The sequence below is a fragment of the Sceloporus occidentalis genome, unplaced genomic scaffold (genome assembly GCF_023333645.1).
Source record: "Sceloporus occidentalis isolate IW3139 unplaced genomic scaffold, rSceOcc1.0.p SCAF_2, whole genome shotgun sequence".
NCBI classification, from domain to species: domain Eukaryota; kingdom Metazoa; phylum Chordata; class Lepidosauria; order Squamata; family Phrynosomatidae; genus Sceloporus; species Sceloporus occidentalis.
This window is the reverse complement of record NW_028316982.1, coordinates 80,688,930-80,715,806: the sequence shown is the minus strand read 5'-3', so window position 1 is coordinate 80,715,806 and position 26,877 is coordinate 80,688,930. Positions and strand designations below refer to the sequence as shown.

The window sequence follows — 26,877 nt, the reverse complement described above, 5'->3', positions numbered from 1 at the left end:
TCCTCCTCCTTTTTCTTCTTATCCCCCCTTTCCCCCCTCCTTCTCTCTCTCTCTCTCTCCCCCCTCTCTCTTTCTTTTCTTCCCTTTCTTCCTGGCTGCGTCTGTTTGTACTTTAGCTGATCCCCCCCTAATCCCCTGAGAAAGCCTATTTGCAGTGAGGAGTCTCTGTCGGGGGCGAGGCTGGTCCATGTGGGTCGGTGCCATTGGCTTTTGCGAAGGGAAGACCCCGCCTCTTGCCCAAAAAGAAAAAAAGAAAGAGGGAGAGAGAGAAAGAGAGACCCTACCTCTCTCTCTCTCCTAACACAACAGAGGAGGAGGAGGAGGAAGCCAAAGGCTGTCTGAAAAAGCAAAAGAAGACAAGACACATCCCCCACAAGCCCCTTGCTTTGGTTTTGGGAGACTTTGCTTCCAGGAGAGAGGCATCCAAGTTGCCATTGGATTTTCTGTCCTTGTTTTCTGTTTTCTTCTTCTCCCCTCCTTTCTTCCTCTCCATCCTCCCGACTCCAAGAGGAAGAAGCAGCCCAAGGAGGAGAGGATTAAGTTTTTGGGTGTGTGTGTGTGTGTCAGGTTTGTGTCTTGTGTGTGTGGTGTGTGGCATCTGAAGGTGGGCTCTCTTGGGCGGCGAGGCGGTCGAGCCACCGAGGCAAAAAAAAAAGGGCGAGAGAAGATGGAGCTCTGAGGGGGAAAGAGACCAAATCAATAAGGAAACCCTGGCGACGCTTTTGGCCAAAGACCCGCCGCCGCTGTGGACCTTCAGAGCCGCTGCTGAGGAGGTAAAAGACCCAGGAGAGACCGAGCTGGGGAAGGGGGCTCTCTTTCCCCTCTTTCTTTCTCTCCTTCCTTCCTTCCTTCCTTCCTCCTGCCCTCCGTCATGTCGCTGCCCGCGCTCCATGCGTTTTCGCCTCACTGCGCCATCCAAGGAAGAGGAGGCAAGGGGAAGGCTGGCATCAACGTGTGAGGACATCTTTGGCCACAGACCTCACAGCCTCCTTCTCTTTCTCCTTCAGCCCAGTCCCTTTCCAGGGCCCATTTTAGCTCCCCCTCAGAGGCGCTGTGCGTAAAAGCGCGCAAAACGTGCCTTTGGCGAGAAAGAGGAGGACCTCGGCTTTTTTGGCCCCTCTGTTGTTGGACATTTTGTGTGTGTTTGGGCTGGAGCCCAGGACTGGGACAGACCCAAACAAGTGGCCCTTGCCCTGAAAGGGAGAGAAAAGAAGAAGGGAGGGGGAAAGGAGGGGGAGAGAAAGAGAGATTTGTTAGGAAGGGCAGGAACTTCTTCTTTTCTTGCCCCCAAGCTCTGCCTCCCTCCATAGGTCGCCTGAGGAGATTTTTGGGGAGGGAGGCAGGGCTTGGGGGCAAGAAAAGAAGAAGTTCCTGCCCTTCCAAATACCCCCCCCCCTTTCTCTTTCCTCTCTCTCTGGGTTTGAGTAAGTAAGAGACGTTGAACGAGGTGAAGTGGAAAGCTTTTGTTTTGCTGCCGGGGCTCATTGGGCTCATTGTTGACTTGCCCAGTCCCTGAGTGTGATGGACAACAGCTGCCAGCAGATTAGAGGCACAAGCCCTGCTGCCAAAGTCTCGGCCAAGAAGACAAGGGTTTGAGGGGAGGAGGAGAGGGAGAGAGGTTTGGCCATGGAGGAAAAGGAGGAGGAGGAGGCGAGGAAAGGGAGAGGAGGACAGAGGAGGGAGGTGGAGGTTTATTCCCACCCAGCCTCAGCCTCAGCCTCAGCCTGCCTCCCTCCCTCCCTCAAAGGCTCCGAAAATGAGAGGCTCCTTCTGCCCTCCTTGTGGCTGCTGCACTTGGGAGAAAGTTTTCCTCCTCCTGGAAGTGCAAAGGGAGGCGAGGGCTCCTCTTTCCTCCCCTGTTTCCCTTTCTCTTGGGAAGCCCTCCTCCTGATCAAACTACTTTGTTGCCAACAGTGCGGCTGAGGAAGCTCCTCCAGAGCCTCCTCTTCCTCTGCCCACCAAGAAACAGGGACCAAATAGGCACACAAAGGGAGGAGGGGGGAAGGAGCAACGGTTAGGGAGCAAAGAAGGAAGGATCTTTTTGTTTTGGCTTTTTAATAGCAACAAGGCACCCCCCCCCCCCTTTCCTCCCTCTTCCTTTCTCTCTTTGCAAAGCCTTGGGAAGCTTTCTGTTCCTTTTTTGTAGTTGTGTTGTTTGACCCTCCTTGCCTGGCGTCTCAGTTTTTATTTTCCTTCGCAGCCTCAGATCTGGCCCTCCGATTTCCTCCTTTCTCGGGGAAAGGGGTGTGTGTGTGTTACCTCTTTGGATACAAAATAATGACCATAATTACGATGGATCCGAAGGAGACTAGCCTCCCCTCCTTTTCCCCCTGAGCTGGCCAGATAAGAGCTTTGCGTCACATATATTGTTCATGGCAGCTTCTGGGTTTTGGGGATGGAGGAGGGGGAGACCAGATCCTGGATTGTTTGGGCTCTTTCTACTTGGGAGGGTCTTCTAGGAGGCTTTCCCTCTGCTGCCTTTCCTTCGCCTTCCTTTGGGGAACACAGCAGTCCCAAATCGCCTTGGGCACCTTTTTTGAAAGGGAAAATGGGAAGGGCTCCCTTTCAAGGATGAAATGGCCGAGCCTTTTGGAGAGGTGTTGCTTTCTGCGCAGATAAACAGAGAAACAGAGTAATCGTTCTCCTTAGCAACTCCTGTGGTGGACACAGGGCTTTCTCACTGTTTCATGCAGATATTTCCCCCCCAAGGCATTTTGGGTGACAGACAAAACGCTTCCATCTGACCCCATAACCTGTCACACTGAAGTTTTCTGGTTTTCTGGACCATCGTTTTTGTGTGTCATATCCAACCTCCCTTCTTTTCTACTTCCTTCCTTTGCAACAGATGCAGCACACAGTTGTGCCAAGATGCTTTAGCTGATGTGTTTTGTAAATCAAATCGATATATACACCTTTCAAAGGATCTGCCTCTTGCGCAGTTTCTTGTGAAATAAATTATAGGAAGGCTTTTGTTTTGTTGGGGTCATTTGACGTCTGAACAGTGCATTTTAAAGCTTGGTATCTGTTCTCCAAGATTATCAGTATGCTTGTGTTGATTAAAATATATTACTCTTTAATTCAGCCCCAAAACTGATGGTGGTGGTGGGTTTTGTTTGGACAGAACCTTGGACTGGCAGATGGCTTCTACTTTGCTTTCAAGGAAAATGGTGTGAGTTTGGATTTTATGTGTAGTTAAATATCTCAACAGAACCCTGTTCCCCATACAATTTATATTCCAGAAAGCAGGAAAATAACAGTTCAAGCAGTTTCTGAAAAACAAACAGCTAGTTTTAAAAATCAGCATACAGTGATCCTTTAAAGTTAATTGCAACCAATAAATATTCATTAAATTAATAAAAATGCTGCAGCTGTGCATTCATGATCAAGTATAATGTGGACAAAACAACTGAAAACTATGTTAACTTCTGTGTTTAAATGGAATGATCTCACATACAGTTTGATATTTTATTAACGGCTGAGAAAGAAGTGAGAAAGAGGTATCAGATTAATTTATGAACTTTCTGTTTTATCCTTGTTTGTTGGATAGGTGGGAAGAAAGACTAATTGGTATTACTGGGGTATATGAATATTTGGAAATACAGTTGTAGCACAACACCGTATAGAACCAAAGTATCTTTATTTACATCAGTGATATGGGAATTTTAACCAACAAGTTTCCATCGAGTTCACTAGAACTTGATTGCATTCATGGTGTTTTTGTATCAGTGAACAGTTGCTTGGAGGGGGAGATGTAGGTTTTTTTTATGTATTGGAAGATAGGGATGAAATCTATTCTTACTGCTTTGTGCCTTCAAGTACAACCCTAGGGCAAATCGATCATGGGCTTTTCTTGGTAAGATTGGTTCATAGGGGGCTATCCCTTGCCTTCCTCTGAGGCTGAAGCGTGTGACCTGCTCAATAGATTTCTTTGCTGAGCAGAGTTGTAATCCAGTGCTCAAACCACTACATCCAAAACTTCTCTAGACACCTTTAATAAGCCAAACTGAGAAGAACTGCATAGTAACTAAATACATAGAATAGTATGAAGTATTTCAGAGTTGACAATAGCCATTCCAAGTATACAAGGATTTGTAAAAGTTTTGTTTTTTGTAAGTTTACTTATGAAATTTCAATTTTGTGCAATACTAGAAACACAACAAGTCTTCAAGGTGGACAGAATGAATCTAAGTGCGAGTGTGTATATTTGTGTGTGTGTGTAATTTTTATTAAACCTAAACATAAGCACAAACAAATGTTATACAGATGTCTAAAACATATGTAAACAACAATAACAAAACAAACTTAACTAAACTACTGGACAAAAAATAACACATATTACTGACTTCCCCTCTTCCAACAGATGAACATGTTACTACACTTCTCTATATATGATAATATATTTGTGCCCCTACAATAAACTGTCCATTTTACAAAACCTAAAGTTGATTTGTATCCCCAATGAGGCTGCAAATATGTAATAAACTAGTCCCAATCCTTAAAATTGTTCAAAGATTTCTCTTTGATCAACACTGACAATTTGTCTATTTCAGCAAGTTCATTTATTTTTGTCTGGCAATGCAAATATATCTCTTGTGCTAGTAATACAAATATATATTTTGATTACTGATTCTAATCCATAGGAGTTTGCCAATTTCCCCTTATTAATGGGAAAGTATAAGTGGTTTGAGTGTTGGACTATGATTCTGGAGATCAGAGTTCAAATCCTAGCTCAGCCATGGAAACCCATTGGATGACTTTGGGCAAGCCACACACTCTTAGCCTCAAAAGATTGTAACCTCCCTCGGAATAAACCTTGCCAAGAAAACCCAATGATAGGTTCACCTTTGGGTTGCCATAAGTCAGAAACGACTGAAAGACACACAACAACAACAAATACAATATTGTGTGGCTTGATATCCTCTAAGGTAAATGAAAGTAGAATTTGACAAACATTAGAGTCTGGACTGGAGTGATAGTAATGGATCTGAGGAGTGTATATTTGTAGGAGCTGGAGGTGGAATTTGTCAGCTGTGTTTGTCACCATTTTTACCAAAAGACTTTATGAGTACCATCTTCTTCATTCTTTTAATTATTAAAGACATGTTGAAAAATTGTGTGCATTATGATGTATGATAGTGAGGCTTCATTGAAGGAACTGTATAGTGAACACAGTTATTAAAAGTTATTGTTTTGGAAGCATCCGTGAACAAAGCTGAAAACTGGAAACACTTGAGTATAGGGACAAGCTGTTAACATCTCAGTTTGGGGCTTTGGATGTTTTTCAGGTTCACTTGTGACTGAAGATGCTTATTTGGTAAAGTCTTGCTACAACTAAATTCGTGGCACTATAGAATCATAGAGTTGGAAGAGACCACAAGGACCATGATGTCAATATTTACATTATAGAACTGGTTTTTACTCCTGGATCATTTCTTGATTTTTGGAAACAAGAATGTGATATAATATTTATGCTTTGGAAGTGTAAATAACAGTGTGATGCAATGCACGTGTGCCTCAAAATAAATCCTACTGTGTCCAGTAGGGCTTACTACAATAAATGGGTTTACATTTGCAGCGTAAAGAAATCAAATCAAAACTGGCTATTTTTCTTTTAAGCTTTTTTTAAGCTGTTACCTTCCTAATGGCAGATTGCCCTTTCTGATTTCTTAGGTCTGGCTTCCTTGGAGAAGCTGGATGGTAGGAGATCCTTTCATTCAGCTCTGCTTCATGCAGGCCTGCTAATGATTAGGTTGAAGATGTTAATGGTTATTTAGTGTTAATTACTGTGTGGATATTCCGAAGAGTGTAGGATTGTAGGATTGTCATGTTGGTTGTTAGAATCCACCTTGAAATCTTTTAGGGTTATATTGGGGAATATTAATCTACATACCTTTTTGAATAAATAAATGCAGCCAGTATTTATGAGAGATGTCTCATTTTAATAAGTAGCTGTACTGATGCTGACCCTGAGGTCAAAGGTTAGAAAGAAAAGGTTTCAGGAACAACTTAACTGCTCTAGACTCCGATAGCACAAAATTATCCACCAGGTTCTCTGTCCCTCCTGCCTGAGACTGCAGCCTTAAAGCAGAAGGCCTTTGTCCAGCCTGTTGCTGCTTAGCCCTTGAATTTATAGAAGCATGGGCTAACTCAGAATATGTAAAAAAATACTCGAAAGGGTGAGAGAATCCAGCTACTGATTGATCAAGATTGGCAAATCATTTATCTTGGTTTGGAGCCACTGCATTGATTGGCCCTGACAGTGGTACTTTTCTCTTCCCCATATGTTTTTATACAGAGGGGTAATCAGAGTTATGAGGAGCCAGAATGCTATATGTATAGCCTTTTCCACATTGCTGAGAGCTTGGAGACACTAGTGCCTGGGACACCTGGACCCTGGCCATGGAGCTGGAGCATTCTGGAGTTCTACTCCTGAAAAATAACTTTGCACAGTTGTGGCAGGATCTTATGTTTATTAGCACTCCCTGCCCACTCCCTTTCAAGTTAGTCCTAATCCCATTGTACCACAAGTGGAAAAACCAAGCTGCCATGATTTTCAGTATGTCCTTCAGCTTAGCTTGGCTTTCCTTTTTTCTAAAAAAAAATAATGTTTTAAATAAAGATGACTGTGTCAGTTTGTTATGAAAAAAGTGTACACACATTGGCTCAATTGGTAGTTCATATTTATTGCAGTTGTACAATTTCAGCTCTAAATAATATTGGTTAAATTTTTATTCCAGATATAAAATCTACAGCTCTCTTAAATGGAGATGAAGGAGTGAACCAACAGTTTTCGGATTGTGTTTGGTGAGGTTGTAATAAGTATATTTAAGATTTAAATCTGACGAAAAAACTGCCTTGGACTGCACTGTTGCAGTTTATTCATTCTTTATGATGGTCTGTGTTTGATGTGGGTAATACATAAAGGTATGAAAGGGACTTGCAGTGGATGCATGCAACATGTTTTCTACACACATGATTTCATGTGGCTGTGCATGCTCTTTGGTATTTTGCTCTTTATAGGCTACCTGTTTCTCATAGGGGGACAAGGGTGTAAATGTGGTAAACGCATCTGCCACTGTCAGTGAAATTGGCTCTCAGTGTGTCAGACCCCATTGTGCAAACTGACTGCCATTCATTCTTTATCCCATTTATTTTGTTAAAAATATGGCTTTGTAGCTTAGCAGTATAAGGGAAGTCTTTGAAAGCCATGCTTCTTTATGGTGTCTTTCTATTTAGATTCAGTTTAACTGGATAACTCTTGCTGGGTGAATTTTTTAGGAGCTCCAGTTCCAGAATGTCAGTTAATACCAAATCACTCTGCCATGAATCACTTTTGAAAGCAAAGCTATACCCTCTGCCCATGTGTGTTTCCTAAATGGGGAAGAAAATTAAGAGGAGAGGCAGTAATAGCAAAATGGTGCTACTAGCTTTCATTTTTAACATAGTCATTTTTGTAGGGAGGATGTGTCAACATAATATACGTGAACATGTCTTGGGTTACAGTACTGATAATCTTTTTATGGTTAAAAAGCATCAGCCTAAATGTGCTGTGTCCCAGATGAAGGCTACAGATAGCCTTCTGTTCAAGATGAGGTTGGTGAAAACAAATCTTCTGTCAGGCTAGGTGCTGCACAGATAATACTGTTGTAGTTCTTGCTGTAAGACCATCTTCCTTATATGTTTAAAACATGGATTCTGAGTGGGAAATGCTTGACTGATAGAAACAACAACAAAATCCCAAGATAATGCTGTTACCAAATGTCCATTAAACAGTCTTGTCATCCACTAGTACAGACAGAAATGACTTTGTAGCCTTGATCCTAAAGGTACCTGCCACTGTAGCTATAGTTTAATTATGACCAAAGTTGGGGCTGCTGTAATATGCACACTTCTTTGGGAAATGTTCCCATTGAACACATGAGTAAACATGCATAGTTTAGTTGAATCAAGAGAACATGAGGTTTTCTGAACTGCAGCTATTCAGTAGCATTGATCTTGGTAGCCTCATTCTAAATTATTTGACATGATTCAGAAGGTAATAAAAATACTATATAGGATACTCCTAGAAAGACTTTCTGTGGTTAAAATGTATGATTTTGTAAATAGCTGAATGGAACTCTAAATTCTCTGTCTGTACAGTCAGGCATCCATATCCACAGATCTGTATCCACAGATGGATTCAACCTCGGCTTGAAAATACATTTTTTAAAATTTCCAAAAAGCAAACCTTGATTTTGTCATTTTATATAAGGGACACCATTTTACTATGCAGTTGTATATAATGAAACTTGAGCATCCATGGATTTTTGAATCTGCAGGGTGTCCTGGAACTGAACCCCAGCGGATACAAAGAGCCCACTGGGGATGAACAAAATGTTTGTTGTTATTATTTGCCATTAAGATGATTTTGATTTATAGTGACCTATGAATGAGAGACCTGAAAACTCTTCCCAGTCATTAACTGCATTGCTGAGGTCTTGCAGAGTCAGGACTGCGGGTTCCTTGATTGAATCAATCCGCCTGTAGTGTGATCTCTGCTTTTTCCAGTTTCTGGACTCTAACTCTCTTAACCATGGTGGTGGGAATTGAAATTCAACCACTGTAAAAACAGGTTGCACTGAGGCCTGCAGGTGGGAGAGGGAAGAAACCAAAGCTCTGATTAGTTACTCCCTTCCTGTATTATCACCTCACATATCTGTGTCAGTCACTTCTATTGCAGAAGGAAAAGGCAAAAACAAAAGAGCCTTTTGTAAAGTTTCCACTGCTTTATCTCCTGGAGTCAGTTCTTATTTGCCACTGATAACTAGGTGTGTGGCTATCTGTAACTTTGGTTTTCCTTTCTAACCGAGCAGTTGTTAATTTCTGTATGTGTAGTTGTTATCACACACCCCAGCCTATAGTTTCTACATAAGGAGTAGTGGTGTGGCTCAAACCAGGGTAGAAGTCCAAACACTGACTCCAAATCCCTTTCTCCTTACTGCCATCCATTTACAAGGTCACTGCGGTTGTTTATGGTGAGGAAAATTATCATGTGTGTTTGGTAAAGATTCCTGTGGTGGCACAGAACCCCAGGAGAGGCAGATGTGTTTATAGACCCAGTGAGAAGTTCCTTCATCTATTCTGATAATTTACCTTGCTCTTTTTTTAAAACAAACAAAACCACACAGGCACTTAAAAAACCCTACATGTATTGTTTGGTATTTTGCAATATATGTTTAAATAGCTGTTGGGGCATCTTTTCATTTGGAAATACACAACACCTTAGTTGCACCAGAGTATGTTATCCATCTGTGGTGCTGTCAAACAATCAATTGCTGTTTATCTGCTGCAGTGTGTGCCAATTATTATTTAAGTAGCCCCCTGAAGCACAGTGTGATAAGGGAAGAAGGGGAATTGAGATCCAATCTTTATGAGGAGGTATTCTCTAATGAGGCTTGTAATGGGCACTGATTCATTGGTACTAAATATGACCCAATATTAAAATGATGTTGTCAGATCCTGTTTTTCTATACTCTTCTGCTTAATATCTCTGGAAGAGAGCAAAGAGCTGTCTGATTTTGTCCATGGTACATTTATTCCTCTTCCTCCTCTGATAAGAACAATCTTTCTGTATTCAGATCCACAGCAAACTCCCAAGAATCCTCTTTGCATTTCCTTTACCAGTGATACACTTCTAAGGCCTACCACTCCCTTGTCCCTAATTTACTTTGTCGTGAAAAGTTATCTCCTCCTTCAGTCAAAAAATACTGAAACTGGGATCTGTGCCCTCTTCTCTTATGACTTCTTCAAACCTTTCCTCTATTTCTCTGTCTAACTTAACAAATTAACTGTCTAGCTGTCTTCACCTAACCACCCCTCCATGTGCTCTTTGACCCTGTAATCTCCAAACATCCACGAAACCTATGTGTTGCCTTAATATCATTGGAGGAAAGAGCATATAAATCAAATAAATAAATGAGGCATCAGTTATGAAGTGTGTATAAATAAATGCTTCTGACTTTATTGAAACAGGAAAGTTGAGAAATTAGTTGTTTTCCTGTCTTTAAGTTGCAACTTGTACACGTGTGCACCTTTTGCAATGATTTTAGCATGCATGTATGTTGCACCTGGACATTCATTCTTGAATAAAAGAAAAGACTGAGAAGTTGTTCTGAAATGTGGTCATGTATCTGCCTTCCTGATAATTCGAAACCACTAGCTTGTGTGGAATGTTTGTATAAGACATATCAAGCTATAAAAGGTCTTACATGATTGTGGAAAGGATACCTCTTCAAATTTAGTCTTGTTACTATATAAATTATCTTGCACAACCCTTAATGCTGATTGGATTCATTCAGTCCCCACTACTGATTTTTGTTAGAATTATTGTACCAGTGTGTGGCCCCTCCTTTTTCAGTGACTTCTAATTAGTCTTGAAACAGCTTTCTGGGGTTAGACTGAGAGACAGAACTATGCACTGCCTTGACAAATGTGCTCACAAAACCACCTTTGCTAAGGAATAATGAAGATGGGTATAAACTAAAGTCACTTATTTAGAATGTGTTGATAGGAAAGGTATTCAGGTACCTACAGATTCTAACATCTTGCTCCCGATTTGTTTTCTTTGCCAGGTGTTTGTCTGGATGTGAAGATGTACCCTCTATGCTTCTTGAAGCTTTTCAAGTAGGGTGTTGGTAAAATGATTGAAAACAGCCTAAAGACTCCAGAACTGAATACGAGTCCAGGAAAAGGACTTAGAAAGTTTTTGATGAAAGGCACAATTCCACATGCTCTTCAAAAATGCATCTGTGTTTAGGAACATGCAAATAGGGCTTCTGATTCCCCCCCCCCCCCCTTGATTTCTCACACTTTGCTGAAGAGGCTGTGGCTTTTGCATCTATGCATACAATTGTTGACTTGTTTGGCCTGTGTCCTGTGAGTTTGCATTTGAGAATCTCTTTCCTTCCCCCTGAAAGCCCTAGCATTACAGCTGGACCCGTTATCTTGTCTTGATTGTAGTTAGACAACAAAAATGCATGTAGTGAAATATCTGTTGATGTTTAGTGTTGTTCTGTATAATTTACCATTGCTTGTCTCCATTCGAATAACCATTCTAGGTAGTGATGACAATGAAAATATTATTGTTCACTTCCCCCCTCCCTGTTTTTTTTTTAATTCAAATAATGGGCCATTAGTTGCCAAAGTTGTATGATTTGTCTAGATCATCTGAATCTAGTATTTTTTTGGGGTGGGGGGTGGGGGACTGACTTCATTTTAGTGCACGATGCACACAAAAAGATCTAGGTTGTTTACACATGTGAACTAGTGGGGAACTTTTCAAGATCATCACATGTTAATTTCTCTGGATTTCTGTTTGCTCAAATTTTGATCCCTTAGCATTCAGAGCAGTCCATTCTCTAAAGAATTGTCGTCTGGTACATTCCACTATGAACACATACTGGTAAAGAAAATAGTAGAGATCACGCTCAGCATTTTGGATAGCTTGCCTGTCAAGTATAAAGTGTCAAAGCAAAGCTTGCTTGGAGTTATTTGAAAAGGTGATAGAAAAAGAATGGAGCAAATTATAGGAAATCTGGCGGTTGTGTGAATAAATTCAGTGCTGTGTAATTTAAACTTTAAAATAAGCAGTGTTTTGAGTTGTCATCCAGTTTCGAAAGTCTCAAGCGCCAAGGGTAATCTTGTGAAAACACTACACATGATTGAAAACACAAGTTTAAAATTGAGGTCACTTAACTATAATAGAATGGTGTTCTGCCATAACAAAATCCTAAAGTATGTTGGTGCATACATCTGTGCCCATATTGTGTTTTAAACCAAGCTTGTTTGAAACTCAGTTTACAAAAAAGTGTTATGCTTGCAATTAAATTCATATTGGAATATGGAATATTATTCCAAAGATTCATGCAGCCTTTTTGAGATCAGCAATCCTTTTATCAAACCTGTGTGCTCTTCCAGGAAGGTGTTATAGTTGCCTTTAGTATTACTTTTCTAAATTGAGAATTGGAGAGCTGGTATAATTAGTGGTTAAGAAACAATGGTAAATGTCAGAAAATTCCTCATTGGGATCTCCTCTTTGTCTTGAATTCACTAAGTAGCCTAAGTTAAATATTATTATTAATAAAACTGAATTCATTTAACCCTTTTAAACTTTCCTATTCCCTCTTTTCCCTGTTTTGATACTCTTCAGTCTGTGTGTGCGTGTTTAAATATGACAGCAGGAAATATTTCAGTGTCATATTTTAACCATCAGGGGATAGCCACTCCCTGTCCAATTACAGAATATAATCATTTTGGCCAAAGAAAACATATTTACAGTGTTGTGACTTTATTCTCTAATTAAATTTTGTTCAGTCAGAAGGACAAAGGTCTTTACGTGTCTTCTAAGACAGACTAGAAGACTTGTTAAACATTGTGACTGCAGCAGAAACCCTATAAGGCAGTACCTTAAATGTAAATTACCTTGTGAATAATAATTTACTGGTGGCAAGTATTGGGTAATGTTTGGCTTTAGGGAACCCGGCATGGAAGCTCTTGTAACCGGGAGAAATGTGGCTTGTATTTGGAGGATTAGTTTGTAGTTAAGAGAATTAATCTAGGAGAGCCTTGGGTTCATGTACTTCTCTCTCGATTCCTCCTCTAGCATGACCAGGAATAGGAGTTTGGAAGATTTTGTCTTACTTTTTGCTAATTATAATTTATTGTTAACTGGAGAAAGTGCCCATAATCTGTTTGATGATGTTGTGTTCCACTTATGGCAACCTTAAGGAGAATGTATCAAGGTTTTCGTGGCAAGTTTCTTCAAACGGTTGTGCTATTGCCATCCTCTGAGGCTGAGAGAGTGTGACTTGCTCAAGATTACCCAATGGGTTTCATGGCTGGGATTCAAATACTGGTCTCCAGGATTGAGTCCAGTGCTCAAACCACTACACCACACTGTCTCATCAGTGTGACAAAACAAGAAAACGTCAAATCTTAGTTCAAATTAACTACATTTTACTGAAAGTGAGGTGGTACTGGTTAATTTAGGTAAGAAGGGTGAATGAAAGAAGAGGAGGAGGAGGAGGAGGAGAAGGAGCAGGAATAACTAATACCCCAGAGGACAGGATCAAAATTTAAAATGACCTTAATAGATTAGAAAGCTGGGCCAAGATAACAAAATGAATTTCAACACAGAGAAATGTAAAGTACTGCACTTGGGGCAAAAAAATAAAAATGAAAATGAAATTGTTTTGTCCCAAGAGCAATACTATGGACTTTGGGTGTAGTAAGGCCACTGGCTCTCGGGAACACAGCCAGAACAAAAGAGTCCACAAATTTCTTAAGTTTTCAAAAGCTTTACTAGTTATAAACACAAAAACATGAAACTGATCTCCTTTTTTTTTTTATAGTCCTTCTTAAATACCTTGCTCTCTCTTCTTGGTGGGTTTTACCTTTCTTTTTCTGTGGACTTTTTTCTTCTTCTTTTGTGGACTTATCTTTATCAAAGGAAAATATTCTCTCCAGGTCTGACTTGGCTGACATCTTACTACACAACTAGCTGGAGAGAGACAGTAAGAGACCCTGGGATTTCCCACAATCCTTGCCTTTTTTAAAGCTGTAGATCTCTATTTCCCCTTCTAAACCAATACATAGAAAAGCTAATATAATCTCAACTAAATATATGTCTCAAGAGCATCAAAGATGCTCTGGAGGCATGACAGAAATGCATAGATATATAGGATGGGGGACACCTGGCTGAATGAGACTCTCTGAAAGGGATCTAGGAGTTCTAGTAGACCACAAGTTTAACATGAGTCAAAAGTGTGATGCAACAACCAAAACGGCCAATGTGATTCTAGGCTGCGTCAATAGAAGTATAGTGTCTAGATAAAGTGACTTAATAATGCCACTCTATTCTGCTTTGGTCAGGCCCCACCTAGAATACTGTGTCCAGTTCTGGGCACCACAATTCAAAAAGGATGTTGAGAAACTGGAGCATGTCCAAAAGACGGTGACTAAAATGGTGAAGTGTCTGGAAACCATGCCTTATGATAGGGGTTCCCAAACTGGGGGTCGTGACCCCTTCTCGGGGGTCGCCAGGTTGGGAATCCCCCTGCCTCCCCCTCCCCTTCTCCCTGCAGGTGTGGGCACTGGAGCAGGCACCGCACGGGGGGAAAGGGGAAGGGGGCGGTGCTCCCTCTTTTCCCTTCTCCCTGTGAGTGTCTGCGCTGGCGCAGGCACGCGCAAAGGAGGAAGGGGTGGGTGAGGGCCACCTCCTCCTCCTCCCTTCCTTCCCGCAGGTGCAGCACCCGTGGGGAGGAAGGGACAGGTGGGGGCCGCCTCCTCCTTCTCCCTTCCTTCCCTCGGGTGCAGCACCCGCGGGGAGGAAGAGACGGGTGGGGGCCGCCTCCTCCTCTTCTTCCCGTCGCTGCCAGGCAACCGCGGGGAGAAGGGGACGGGACTGCAAGCCCCAGCGGGCTTTGTGGCTGTAAGTCCCGCCACTTTTCCCTTGGTGGCCTCCCTAATTGGTTGGGAGGCTGGGAAGGGGCGGGACTTCCGGCTGCAAAGCCCGCTGAGGATTGTAGGCGGCCGAAAGTCCCGCCCCTTTCCGGCCTCCCAACCGATCAGGGAGACCGCGGGCGGGACTTTCGTCCCCAATGGGGGTCACGGCCCAACAAAGGTTGGGAACCTCTGCCTTATGAGGAGAGACTTAGGGAGCTGGGTATGTTTAGCCTTGAGAAGAGACGGTTAAGAGGTGATATGATAGCCCTGTTTAAATATTTGAGGGGATGTCATATTGAGGATGGAGCAAGCTTGTTTTCTGCTGCTCCAGAGACTAGGACCCGGAGCAATGGATGCAAGCTACAGGAAAAGAGATTCCATTTCAACATTAGGAGGAACTTCCTGATGGTAAGACCTGTTCGACAGTGGAAGACTCCCTCAGAGTGTAGTGGAGTCTCCTTCTTTGGACGTCCTTAAACAGAGGCTGGATGGCCATCTGTCAGGGATGCTTTGATTGAGAATTCCTGCATGGCAGGGGGTTGGACTGGATGGTTTTTGAGATATCTTCCAACTCTATGATTCTATTATTCTAGTACAAAGAAAGGAAGGAGACGGAACCTGTATATACTCATGTATAAGTCTAAAAATTTTAGTCAAAGAATTGACAAAAAAAAAAAAAAAACCTGGGTCAACTTATATACACAGGTCAATGTAAGTACTGTACTTTAACTCTTATCAAAAAAGGAACCATGCCCTTTTAAAAGGTGAGAGCTTAATCTCTTCTAGGAAGACCTAAAAGAAGCATCAACCCCCTCTAATATCTCATCCATCCAGCCTTTAGGGTACCTGTCAAAATTTTAAAAGATCTTTAGCATTGTTTTCCTTTGCTTTATTCTTTACATCCTTTGTTACATGCTGCTAAGTTTTACCCTCGAGGTATCCACAGGTCATATAAAAATCCATAATTTTGGCACCCAAACCTGCCCTCGACTTATACATGAGGTCGACTTATAGTTGAGTATATATGGTACTTCTTGCTTGTCTGGTAGCCCTGGTCTGGTTGCAAAGTTCTTTTTATTTGCCAGTGTCTTCTGGCCATTTGGAATTTTAGAATGTCATGTATGACCAGTTAGGTTCTAAATACCTTGACGGCACCAGATCTTGGCTGATCATGGAAGCTAAGCTAGGTCAGCCTTGGTTAGTACTTGGACAAGAAATCCTGAGTGCTGTAGGCTATGTTTCAAGCAGTGACTAACCATCTCTTGCCTAAAAAAATCCTATGAAATTCATGAGGTCACCATAAATCAGTAGGCTACTTCAAGGAACATATATACATAAGATTAACGACATTAAGATCTTATTTGTATGTTACTTTAATTTAATTAAAATACAGTACATATTGTTAGGCCAGGATAATTTGAAAAACAAATGAATGACTTGGATTGGTGAAAGTCATTACTTTAGTATAGATTTCTTAGTAAAGATAACAGCACAAAATAAAACAGAATACATGAGCTATCATATTTCCACAAGCAGTATTGTCACTTGTATGCAATGTAATTATATTTTGTATACTTGCCAGTTAAGCAGTTATGTTTTTGATAGGAGGAAAATTACCTCTTCAAGAGATTGAAGAGGAGCCTTGCACAACACCAAATCAAATAAACTGTACATATGCCAAAGTGTGTTGTGCATGTAGTTACAATTTCAAAAATTAGTACTGTACTGACATACATTTGGCAGTATTCCTCTTGAAAGAGTATCCTCTATGCTTCTTGAAGCCTTTCAAGCAGGGTGTTGGTAAAGATTACTCAACTTCTTTTATAAATAATATCAGTCGAGCGAGTGATCATCTGCACCATTCCCACCTCTCTGTTGCTTCTGAATAAGTTGTTAATGTTTCAGATGATGACACAGTTTGGTCTGTCTATTTGAATATTGAAAATCAAGGGTTGGGGATAAGGTTTTTACTCTACAGAATTTTTGTTTTGATTTGTTTGCTTTTTAAAGGCAAACTAACTCAATTGGTTCTTTTTGTACACCATAATGGAAATGGTTGAATTGATTATTGCATCTTACAATGGTTGAACTTGAAACCTAGTTTTACAATTTTGAATTGTGAAAACTTGGGGAAGATGGGGATGAATAGTATTTGCCTTTTGAGAAGGAGGGGTGCAGGCTTTAGTCATTGTGCCCAGTGACTTAATCTATAATAGGTGATTAAGTGGTAGTGTTGATAACAAGTACAACTCAGGAGTTCTCTCTGTGTAAGCAGTGTTCCTGGCTCTGCTCACTTTGTGCTAAACCCAAGAAAAAAGAACTTTAAAGGTTTGGTTTCTGGTCTGTTTCCAGAGAAAGCAGCTTAAAATGGTAAATGATGTGATGTTTAAGAGAAACTGTTATCTTCCTTTAAAAAAGCGTGAAGGAACTATGTAAAGGTTTTGTATTCTGAACACTTTCTTTACTTTAATAATACCAGACAAACAGTGACTTAAGAATTCTGTCATTCTTGAAAGATCCACTAGTACAGAAAAAAACAAGATGTTTATACATTAAAGAAATGTCATAATTTGGACCATGGTGGCCAGGTCAGCAGTGATATCCAAAAATCAAATTGTGGCAATGAACAGGGAGAGACTCTGGTGAAGAATCTCACGCCCTGGTTAAATCTGTTATTCCAGTCTGATCCTGCAGACTTCCTCAGATGAGCGCATCCCTTTCTATATGACACTTGGGATTCTCCCAACTTTTGGATTGGTTTTCCCAATTCTGAAAGGTTTAAATACCTATTCTAAAGCTTTGGTGACTTTTGCCATAATGAGTGGTGTAGGTGAATGAGGGTTATACTGCCATGTAAAGTATCTGCTAATAAATAGCTGCGAGTATTTGGCCATTTGAAATCAAATATATTGTTAACCAGCTGGGGCAGGCAGCCTTTCTGTTGTATTGTGGATCTTATCAGTACAACCCCTGTAATCCTTGTGCCATTACTATTGGTGTAGCCTTTTCTTCCCAATTGGCAAATCTTAATGTTGCTGTGTTTACTAGCATACCTGGGAAGTGAGATGCTCAGCTTGCCTTAATTTCAGAGCAAAGAATAAGAGAACATCTAATTTATTATTGTTACCATCATGCGTAGAGGCCGATGCCTAAATATTAAGTGTGAGAATGTATGAGTTGGATCCCCCCCCCCCCCAGCTCTTGCATTAAATGCTTTGATAGCATGTTCTATTCTTGCCCTTCCTGTCAGATGTATTGGCTGCAACAGCAACTTAAGACTGCCATCTTTTATCCATTGTTTGTCTTCATGTTCCAGAGATTCTGCAGTCCTCTAGAGCTTTTAATATCATAATTGCTGCATTTTGGTACATTGTGAAAGCATGGGGCATCTTGCTCCTTTTGATTTTGGGGTCTGTTTATTTGGTAGCTTTCTGGTGTGATTCTTTTCCTCTGCCATGCAGTAGCATAGTCAATATGTTCTATGTAAATTGATTACTGCAGGTTTTTCCTTAGGTCCAAATGTTTGATCATTCTGGAAGCTGGTTGTTAAGCCACTTTGCCTGTAGTTTTTGTTTGTAGTCTTATGTTTTATGCTTTTTTGCATTGTCAGTGCCCGTCTTACTGTATTTTGCTCTTGCCATTTTACAAGCTATGAGGTAATATAGCCAGGAACATCAATATCTTTGTTTGGTTTCATTTATCTGTGGCATTTACCTTTCTCAGCCCAGACCTCAGTAAAAGGCAATTACTCGTGTTCTCCAGAATGACACTAAGCTTTTCACCTTTATTTTGCTTCAGTGTGATATACTGAGCAAGACTACCAGTTTATATGTATTGCAGTGCCTCTGCAACACTTTAGAATTGAGGGGGGAAGACAAGCAGATGAAATGAATGTGAGGATGATGAGTGCCAGAGAAAAGAAATAAGCTGTGTATTTCATGAAAAGGGTAAAACTTGCACTGGCATCAGCCACCCTGCATCAGTGTATCTTTCAGAACATTTCCTGGCCATCAAATCCAATTAATAACAGATTCAGTTCTGGCTCCATTTTGCAGCTGGTTGCTAGCAGCAAGTTTGTGGGAGTCAGTGTGGTACAGCCGTTTAGTATCATGGATTCAATGGGCCTGATTCTTTGTTGCCCTAAGCTGTGTGCAGTCGCAGTACTGTGCAAACTAGCCATACAATGATTGCAATGATATTGCTGGGTGGTATGCTTTAAATTGCTAGGCGATTTTAGGCCCCCTGTGCTTTGAGCTTTAAACTCTCTCTGATGGAATTTAGGATTTAAAAATGATTTCTAATCATTCCAGTAAGATTCAGCAAAGAATTCTGGATTTTCTGCACAAATTTGTAGAGTGCCTATATCCCAATGCTGCATTTCAATGTGTGTGGTATTCTTGGGCTGGACTGGAAGACCTACAACCTGTGGTGAAAGCCACAGAACATTGTCTGTTGCATGCTTGATTCGTGATAGATTGGATGGATGCAGTATAGGGCAGGGTGATCCGACTAGAGCAAGTGTGGGTCACATGTGGTTCCTTGCACCCCTTTGTAAGCTTCCCTGGCACTTTGGGAAAGGAAATGGATCATCTTCTCCCTATGCTTATAGGGCTCCACATGCAAGATGATGCTTGGTACCTTTCAGAACTCTACAGATTGCTACTGCAGCAACTGTGGTGTTGTCAGATGTTGGAATGGCTATAGTAGCATGGAATTCAATAGTAATGAAGGCTCTCAGTGAGTTTCAGGATGTTGTTGTCCACTCATGAACTAAGCTCCAATGTTTAAGACAAATAGAACAATATGCTTGATGGTTCTCTTCATCAAATTGCTCATGAAATGCAGAGAAACAATATTTATGTTCATTTGAAATGTAGTGCTTTAGTCACGTTAATAATTTCTGAGTTTTGTCTGTTCTTACTGGTAATTTAAAATAGACTAAGGGGCAAAACAGACCACCCTAAAAGGGTGGATTGAGGATGCCCTGGCAACGATCACCCCGGCACTGTGCCAACCACATGCCGCAACCCCAGTCCACCCCGGAGCTGGCCCAGTAGGAGGGGAAAAGATCTAGTCTTATTTGGGCTAGTAAAAAGCCGCCTTAGGAAGCCCCACTGCAACCCCTGGGTGGCTTCAAGTCACTCCTGGGACATGCGGCGTCAAAACACCAAGACCCCAGAGCATGACTCACTAGAAGAGGCCATAATGTTAGGAAAGGTGGAGGACAGTAGAAAGGAAGGAAGACTGCATAGTAAATAGATAGACCCAATCAAGAAGGCCACAGCCCTGAGCCTGCAGAAATAGGGCAGAGCAGCTGAAACTGGGAGTCTTGGAGGTGTCATTTATAGGGTTACTAATGAGTTGAAGTTGACTTGAAGGAAACTAACAACAAGAATTGGCCTCCTAAAGCATGAATTGTGAATATGGAAGCTATAGGCCTAGTTTGGAGTAGATGTTAAGTGGAATACAGCATGTGTAGTGACTGTCTCATTGTGAGGTAAGTCTGGAAAAATCCCTGTGTGGGAGCAAATGAATACCTAGTTGTTTGATGTTGTGCCACAGGATTGATACAGCTGTTTTCCACTCTGCATCAATGCTGTCAGCTCGTTTTTCATCCAAGTGACTAAAGTTAGAATTTTAAATGAAGGGGCTGCAAAGACAGCCCCAAGGGGTGGTGGGACGCTGCCCCTTTCCTAGCTGGATTGGAGGTGCGGCAACTGCAAGTGTGACCCTGTTCTGGCCTTTCCGTAGTGCCATAGCCACTGGTGCTACAGCTTTTCAGCGCTTCTTTGGCACAGCGCATGTACACCCTGCACCAAGGGAGCCCCATGATGCCTCCTACCATGCAGTGGGGTGCAATGCATCACATCGGCATGGGGGTAGAGCCAGGGGTGTGGCATGCGGTTGCCATGCCTCCACTCCATCCTGATGCCGGTGTTTATCGTCAGTCTGTACAACCTCCAAGTCTGGTAATTAGCCAGCTCAGATAACATGCAAGCCCTTCAGAACAGATAATTTAATGTTGTAGTTTTGATTTGTGTTGTTACTGTGTTTCGTTTTTGTTCTCTTATATTAACTCTTTAGTTTGTTATCGTTCTTTCTGATCAGCAGTTTTTACTATGGAATCAAGTTGCTTATTTTATCAGTTCAAAAAAGACTGTTATCACAATAGAGTAATTACTTCTAGGGACTTCATTTGATTTGTTGTCTGGACTCTTACTCCAAAAGCAGGGCTGAAAATTAATGTGTTAGATGATTACTGTAGGTTGCACAAAGTTTTATTTATGGATTTTTACTTATAGTACATGTTTTAAGCAGTTCCCTCATAGCATTGCAATTTATGTCTTTCCAAATAAAGTAAGTTAATAAATAAACAATTCCAGTGTTTTATGCTGAACAAAGAGAAAATATAAGAGACAAAACCATAAACAAATAAGATAACACATCAATTCATTCTTTGAACTAGGAAAAAAGCATGGTCCAGTGTGTTTCATGTTGATCCCATGTCTTACTAAGTAATTTGAAGACTGAGTGTAAGGATTCAATGGGCCTAAAAACAAATCCAGAAGAAGATGCAAGCAGTCTGTCTAAACAGATAGAAGTATAAATTCTCAAGAAAATCATTGGTGTGTATGTATGTGGTTTTTAAAAAATTTCTCAGGGTGTCCTCTCCCCCCCCCCCCTCCAGTCGACCTAGCTTAAGATCTCATGCTACCATAGAAACCTGGCAACCAACAAGAGTGTATAACTGATTGGGGCTAAGAGTTGGGAAGCTTTTCCTTCAGTAGGGCTGAGAGTGGGGGACTTGAACTTGACTCTGCATCTTCTTAGTCTGATTTCTCCAGGTTTGTTTAAACTACAAGAGAGAAAGCACCTTCTGTTTTAAAGGATGAATGATGCAGAGGACTTTGGAGTCAGAGCATGTACACTCTCCAGAGCACCTCATGCTTCACCATTGAAAGGGCCATGGGTTAAGTCAGCTACTAATCAAATACAGATGCATCATAGGACCTGTTGTTACATTAATTGCTAAAAGGAAGCTCAGGCATGCATTTTTTAGAGCAGTTTACAACAGCCAGCCAACATCTGCACTGTGATCTAACTGTATGTGTGCCCTTGAATGGAAAAATAAAATGTGTTTTTTCAGTTTGTTACCATTTTGTTTGTAACCCCTTTTCTGAATGCACAGACACTGAAGGTGGGAAAATGGGCAGTTTAGACAAGGCTTAACCAGGACTGGTTCCTAGATGTTGAGATAAAGATGTGACCAGAACAGAGTTGTAGCAGTCGGATTCAGTTCTGATTCACTGGAGGCCAGATCTGTAGTTTTAAGCCACTCACTTCCACTGAGGTATACTTCCTAGTACTACAAATAAGACTTTACTTTAAAAATGTAAGTAGCAGTCATGCTTTTTTCATCTTATTCAAAAAAGCAACTGCAGGATACCAGATACAGATTGGCACTATAAAATGGCTACTGGGGTGCTTTAACATTTAATAATGTTAGAGTTGAATTACCCCCCCCCCCCCTTCTGCCATAAGTTTTGGAATTTTCATTGCCTGGAGAAGTGTTATTGCCCAGGCCTTTGGCCCTCCTCTTGAAATGGTTGGAGGGGCTAGAGCACAGCTTAGAGAAGCTGTTTTTGGATTATAAATCCCAGGGTCCTTCTGCTATCTTGGCAGCATAGTTTATAATGCAAGCTCCAAACCACACTGCCTTTGGAGTGGTAGGAAGAAGAGCAAGTTAACTCCCCAGGTACCTCACAGGGGCTTGACAAGAGAACTGTAAGAAAGATTGAATGCTATATCTTGGCTTCATAGGTTTTCTTTCACCCAGTGGACCAGGAATAATGAGTGAGGAGGGGAGAAGTTCTACCCAGCTGGTTTTGCCTTTAATTCTTCGTGGAAGACAGCATGTTTGACTGGTAGTTTAGATAAACATGCTCTTCATGTACGTTTGCATATATAGGAAGTTCAACACAGTACCACTCCGGTAACTGGGCTCGTTAAGATGTTGTGTTGTGAGTGAAGCAGTTGAACTTGGATTATTGAGAGGAGCACTTTTTGAATCCCCGCTCAGCAATGGAAACCCACTGGGTGACCTTGGGCAAGTCACACTCAGCCGTCGAATAAGGCAATGGCAAACCTCTATAAAAATCTTGCCAAGAAAGCCCCTTATGGTTGCCATAACTCCAACATTATTTCAAGGCACACAACAACAGCAATCTTAGACTTCTCAGCCCAAGAGTTCTAGAGTCTCACTAGAGTACAAACTCAAGGATTCCATAGGACACAGCCAAGGTAGTCAAAGTGAATCAGTGCTATAACTGTGCGATGTGAAATCTCCCCCGCCCGAAGTTTCTCTTAGATTCACAGTAACAAATAAAGCTGAAAACAGTATGACTTGACAGAAGCTCGTATGGCACTAGGGATAAATAAGCTAAGATAATAATAATCCCTGAGTTCCAAAAAGGCTAAATAAATTTCATGCAAACAACTTGTCAACTTTATGTTTTATCCTAATTTGACAGAATTATAGAATCATAGATTTGGAAGGGGCGTTACAGACCATTATTTGAATATACTGGGATGAACTTCTTGGATGCTTTGTTTGGCCTGCTGACAATACCAGTTCATGATTGTTTTAAGGAGGTGGAGATCCTGTACTGCCCAGTCAGCAGGCCAAATTTTATTTGTCAGCAAGCCAAATAAAGCATCCAGGGGGGAAAAAGAAAACACCTATTAATAAACTCTTCAAAAGAAGATTAAAGCAACACAAGAAAGAATTCTTAGTATAGTGGGCTCAGGTTTCATTAAGGTAAATTTGTCTTGGCCTTCCTTGTTTTATGAAGGCAAGCAGAATCATGGGAATAGCTGAAAAAGAACACTGGAAAATAAAGTTTGTTAGTTTTTAAAGAAAAATATTTAAAAGTTCAGGAAAATTACAGCTAAAATATATCTAGATAAAGGTAAAGGTTTTCCCTTGACAAGACTGTCTAGTTCGGTCCTACTGTAGGGGGACGGTGCTCATTTCTGTTACTAAACCAAGGGGGCCAGCGTTGTCTGAAGATTACTCCAGTCGTCATGTGGCCAGCATGGCTGCACGGAAGGCTGTTACCTTTCCACCAAAGTGGTACCTATTTATCTACTTGCACTTCTACATGCTTTCAAACTGCTAACTCCATCTCGCAGCACTTGGGCCTTGCACTGCTGAAATGCCGATCGTGCAGTCATCAGAGTCAATGTCTTAACCACTGACCCACCGTGTCCCTATTAAATATATATCTAAAATATATCTTATTCATTATAATTTTAAAAAGCTTGTATTCTTCAAAGGTCTAAAATATTAATATTTGTCTTAAGAGTTCTAAAAAGAGAGGAATTGAATTGACACTAAGGGCAAAACAGCTTCAAGCCATCCCTTCCAAAGGTGGATTGGGGCCATGGCAAGCACACATCGTGGCCCCAATCTGCCTTCAACCTTGCCGAAAAAGGAACAACAAATAGTTGCTCCTTTTTCGCCAGTAAAAAGCCAGTGCTGCTGCCTACACTGCAGCCAAAAACTGGCTTCATGGTGCTCCTGCAGCATGTGGCATCTAAACGCCATGTCCTCAGAGTGCCCTCAAGCCGGCCTATGACTGGACAGCCGGGAGGCTTGAAGCATGTGTCATCAAAATGCCGTGCTCCAAAGCCGCCCAGACAGTGGCACAAAAGGGCCATCTGTTTCAGCCCTAATAGAAACATGACATTTATAAAAGTATACTATAATTGATATCTTTTAAATGTTAAAATTGGAACGAAAAGGTGAAATGCATGAAAAATTATTTTTAAAAAAATGGATACAAGACAACTCAGAACAATGGCCCATTGAACATTAAGTAAGATTGAAATCCTATATCCACTTAGCTAGAAATACGTTTCAGTGCATTCATACAGAGTGACTCCAAGTATAAGACTTTCCTTTAGCAATGTAAAGGTTGAAAAGCAATGTTTTAAACCAAATAACCATTTTATTTTTTTCTTGTAAAAGTATTGTGAAATGTAACAAAACTGCTGCTATATCAATGACATTTTCTCCCTGCAAATCTAGACTTGTATTTCGTATTGATAGTAGTAGTTTTTTTTTCAGATTGAGAGATTGTTCTGTTTACACTTCACTGCACTTTGAGTTGTTCTGCAAAGTAACACAGTTTTCAAATTCTTTGTAGTGTAAGATCCTTATAATGTAGCTGGCTTTAAGGCAGATGATTTGATATTGAGCTGTTGAAGTCAATTTGTTCTAGAATGATTATTGTTGGATACAAATGGTCCTTTTCAAAGAGTGACCACAGATGGATGTTTTAAGTTAAAAACAACAGTATATTGCCTAATGGAATTGTAGAGTTCAAAGATGTTTTTTGGAAGCAATTCTTGTGAAGAATTCACCATGCTGACTTTTCTTTTAAAGATATAAAATGGATTGCTATACTAGTGATTGAAACTGTTGTTACTGTTACTTTAAACCATTTTAGCAACAACTATTATTTTTATTTATTAATATTATTAGTATCTAAAACTTTGTTTATACCCACCTTTCCCTCAGACCAGCTCAAGGAAGGCTAGGAATTAAAATAAATACCTTACTGTTAAAAAAAATTAAAATGACATTCAAATAGAATCAAATTATTAATGATATTAAAAACTACTTAAAACATAGATAAAAAGCAGTTTGAAAACAGTATAATAAATTTCACACAATTAGGAAGCCAGTGTGGCATAGTGGTTTGAGCAATGGACTAGGAATTGGGAGAGAAAGGTTTGAATTTCAGCTCAGTTTTGGAAACCCATTGGGTGACCTTGGGTAAGTCACAGACTCTTAGGCTTGTTACAGACTGCCAAAATAAAGCTGCTTTGGGTCTCTTTGGAGGTATGCTATTTAAATGATGCATGGGTCCTAAGAGTCCGGAGGTCGCACCAAAGCCACACTCCATTCCTAAGCACCGGAGTGCAGCTTTTGGTGCAGCTTCCGGATTCTTAGGATGCATGCATCATTTAAATAGCATACCTCCAAAGAGACCCAAAGCAGCTTTATTCTGGCAGTCTGTAACAGGTCATAGTCTCAGAAAACCCAATGATGTCTTAGGGTTTCCATAAGTCAGAAATGACTTTAAGACACAGAACAACAACAACAATAAGCATCAGAAATGTAACTGGTGAGGGTTGTTATTCTTTGCTCATGACTATTTTGTTACTGTCCAAAAACTATGACCTGTGAGTTCCACATGGCTGTCAGCTTTTTAAAATAAATATTCTGAGCTCCGAGTCCTACATTGTTATATGAATGTAAAGTTTGTTTCAGGTTGGCAAGGGCAGATATGTTCAGTTTGGTATAGTAATCATACTTCTTAATATTTCTTTTGCATTCACTTTAGAAGTTTTTCCTTGACGGGTGATCAGTGATATGTCTCATTGTTGCTTCTTCCTTTGGATATCAGAACTCTGAGTTTTCATTTCTTTCTGCAACATATTATTAGAATGGGGGGGGGGAGTTGATTATAAGACCAACATGAGTGGGATTCCCTTATCTTTAGCCCACATTATTCTTGGATTTTAATACAAAGTAGGTGAAACTTTGTTCCCACCATTGTTTTGAGCAAAGCTTTCTCTCTAATTGTGTCCTTTATTGCTGTTTTCCTGTTTTTTTACCATGACTCCTTGTTTCTGCTTAATGTGTTTTCATATTTTCCAGTGTTTCACAGGTGAAAATAAAGTCATAGTCACAGTGCCCCCAGTTCCAGTACTGGGGCTCACTGTCAGAGATCTTCATGTTGCTTCCATGACATCTTGCTATGTCTTCTGTATCCTGTATTCATTTATTTTTCTCCAATTGAAAAGTCAATTGTGGTTTTTTAAATGGATAGAGGCAATAATGCTTTTTGTCTTATTAGTGTAAATATGGCTTGTTGTTGTTGTTGTGTGCCTTCAAGCCATTTCCGTCTTATGGTGACCCCAAGGTGACCCTATTATTGGGGTTTCTTGGCAAGTTTCTTCCAAGGGGGTTTGCCATTGCCATCCTCTGAGATTGAGAAAGTGTGACTTGCCCAGGGTTACCCAGTGGGTTTCCATCTGTATATGGTCATATATGGTCAACCATTTTGTTGGTCAGTGTTTGAAAATGTGTTGTTACTATTACTTTAGACAATTTTAACAATTATTATTATTAAAATATTATTTATACCCACCTTTTCCCCAAATCAATTCAAGGAAGATGTGTAAGATGTGAAATGTCAGAAAGAGCATTGCATGATGCCCTATGGTTCATGTATTTGTATTCTTTCTGCATGTGCACTCTAGAGGAGAGGAACCATTCAGAGCTTTTAAGCTGTAGAGAACATGGAGGACGGAAATAAATCCCAA

At 40.7% G+C, this 26,877-nt stretch overlaps 1 protein-coding gene across 1 annotated transcript in view; it reads left to right on the top strand.

Moving 5' to 3' along the window:
* Positions 1-314: 314 nt before the first annotated feature.
* CTBP2 (C-terminal binding protein 2) overlaps positions 315-26,877 on the top strand; it is a 273,592-nt gene continuing 247,029 nt past the window's right edge. Inside the window, exon 1 of the mRNA XM_089510115.1 lies at positions 315-773. The gene's annotated coding sequence lies outside the window, so the exon portion shown is untranslated. The remainder of the gene's footprint in view (positions 774-26,877) is intronic.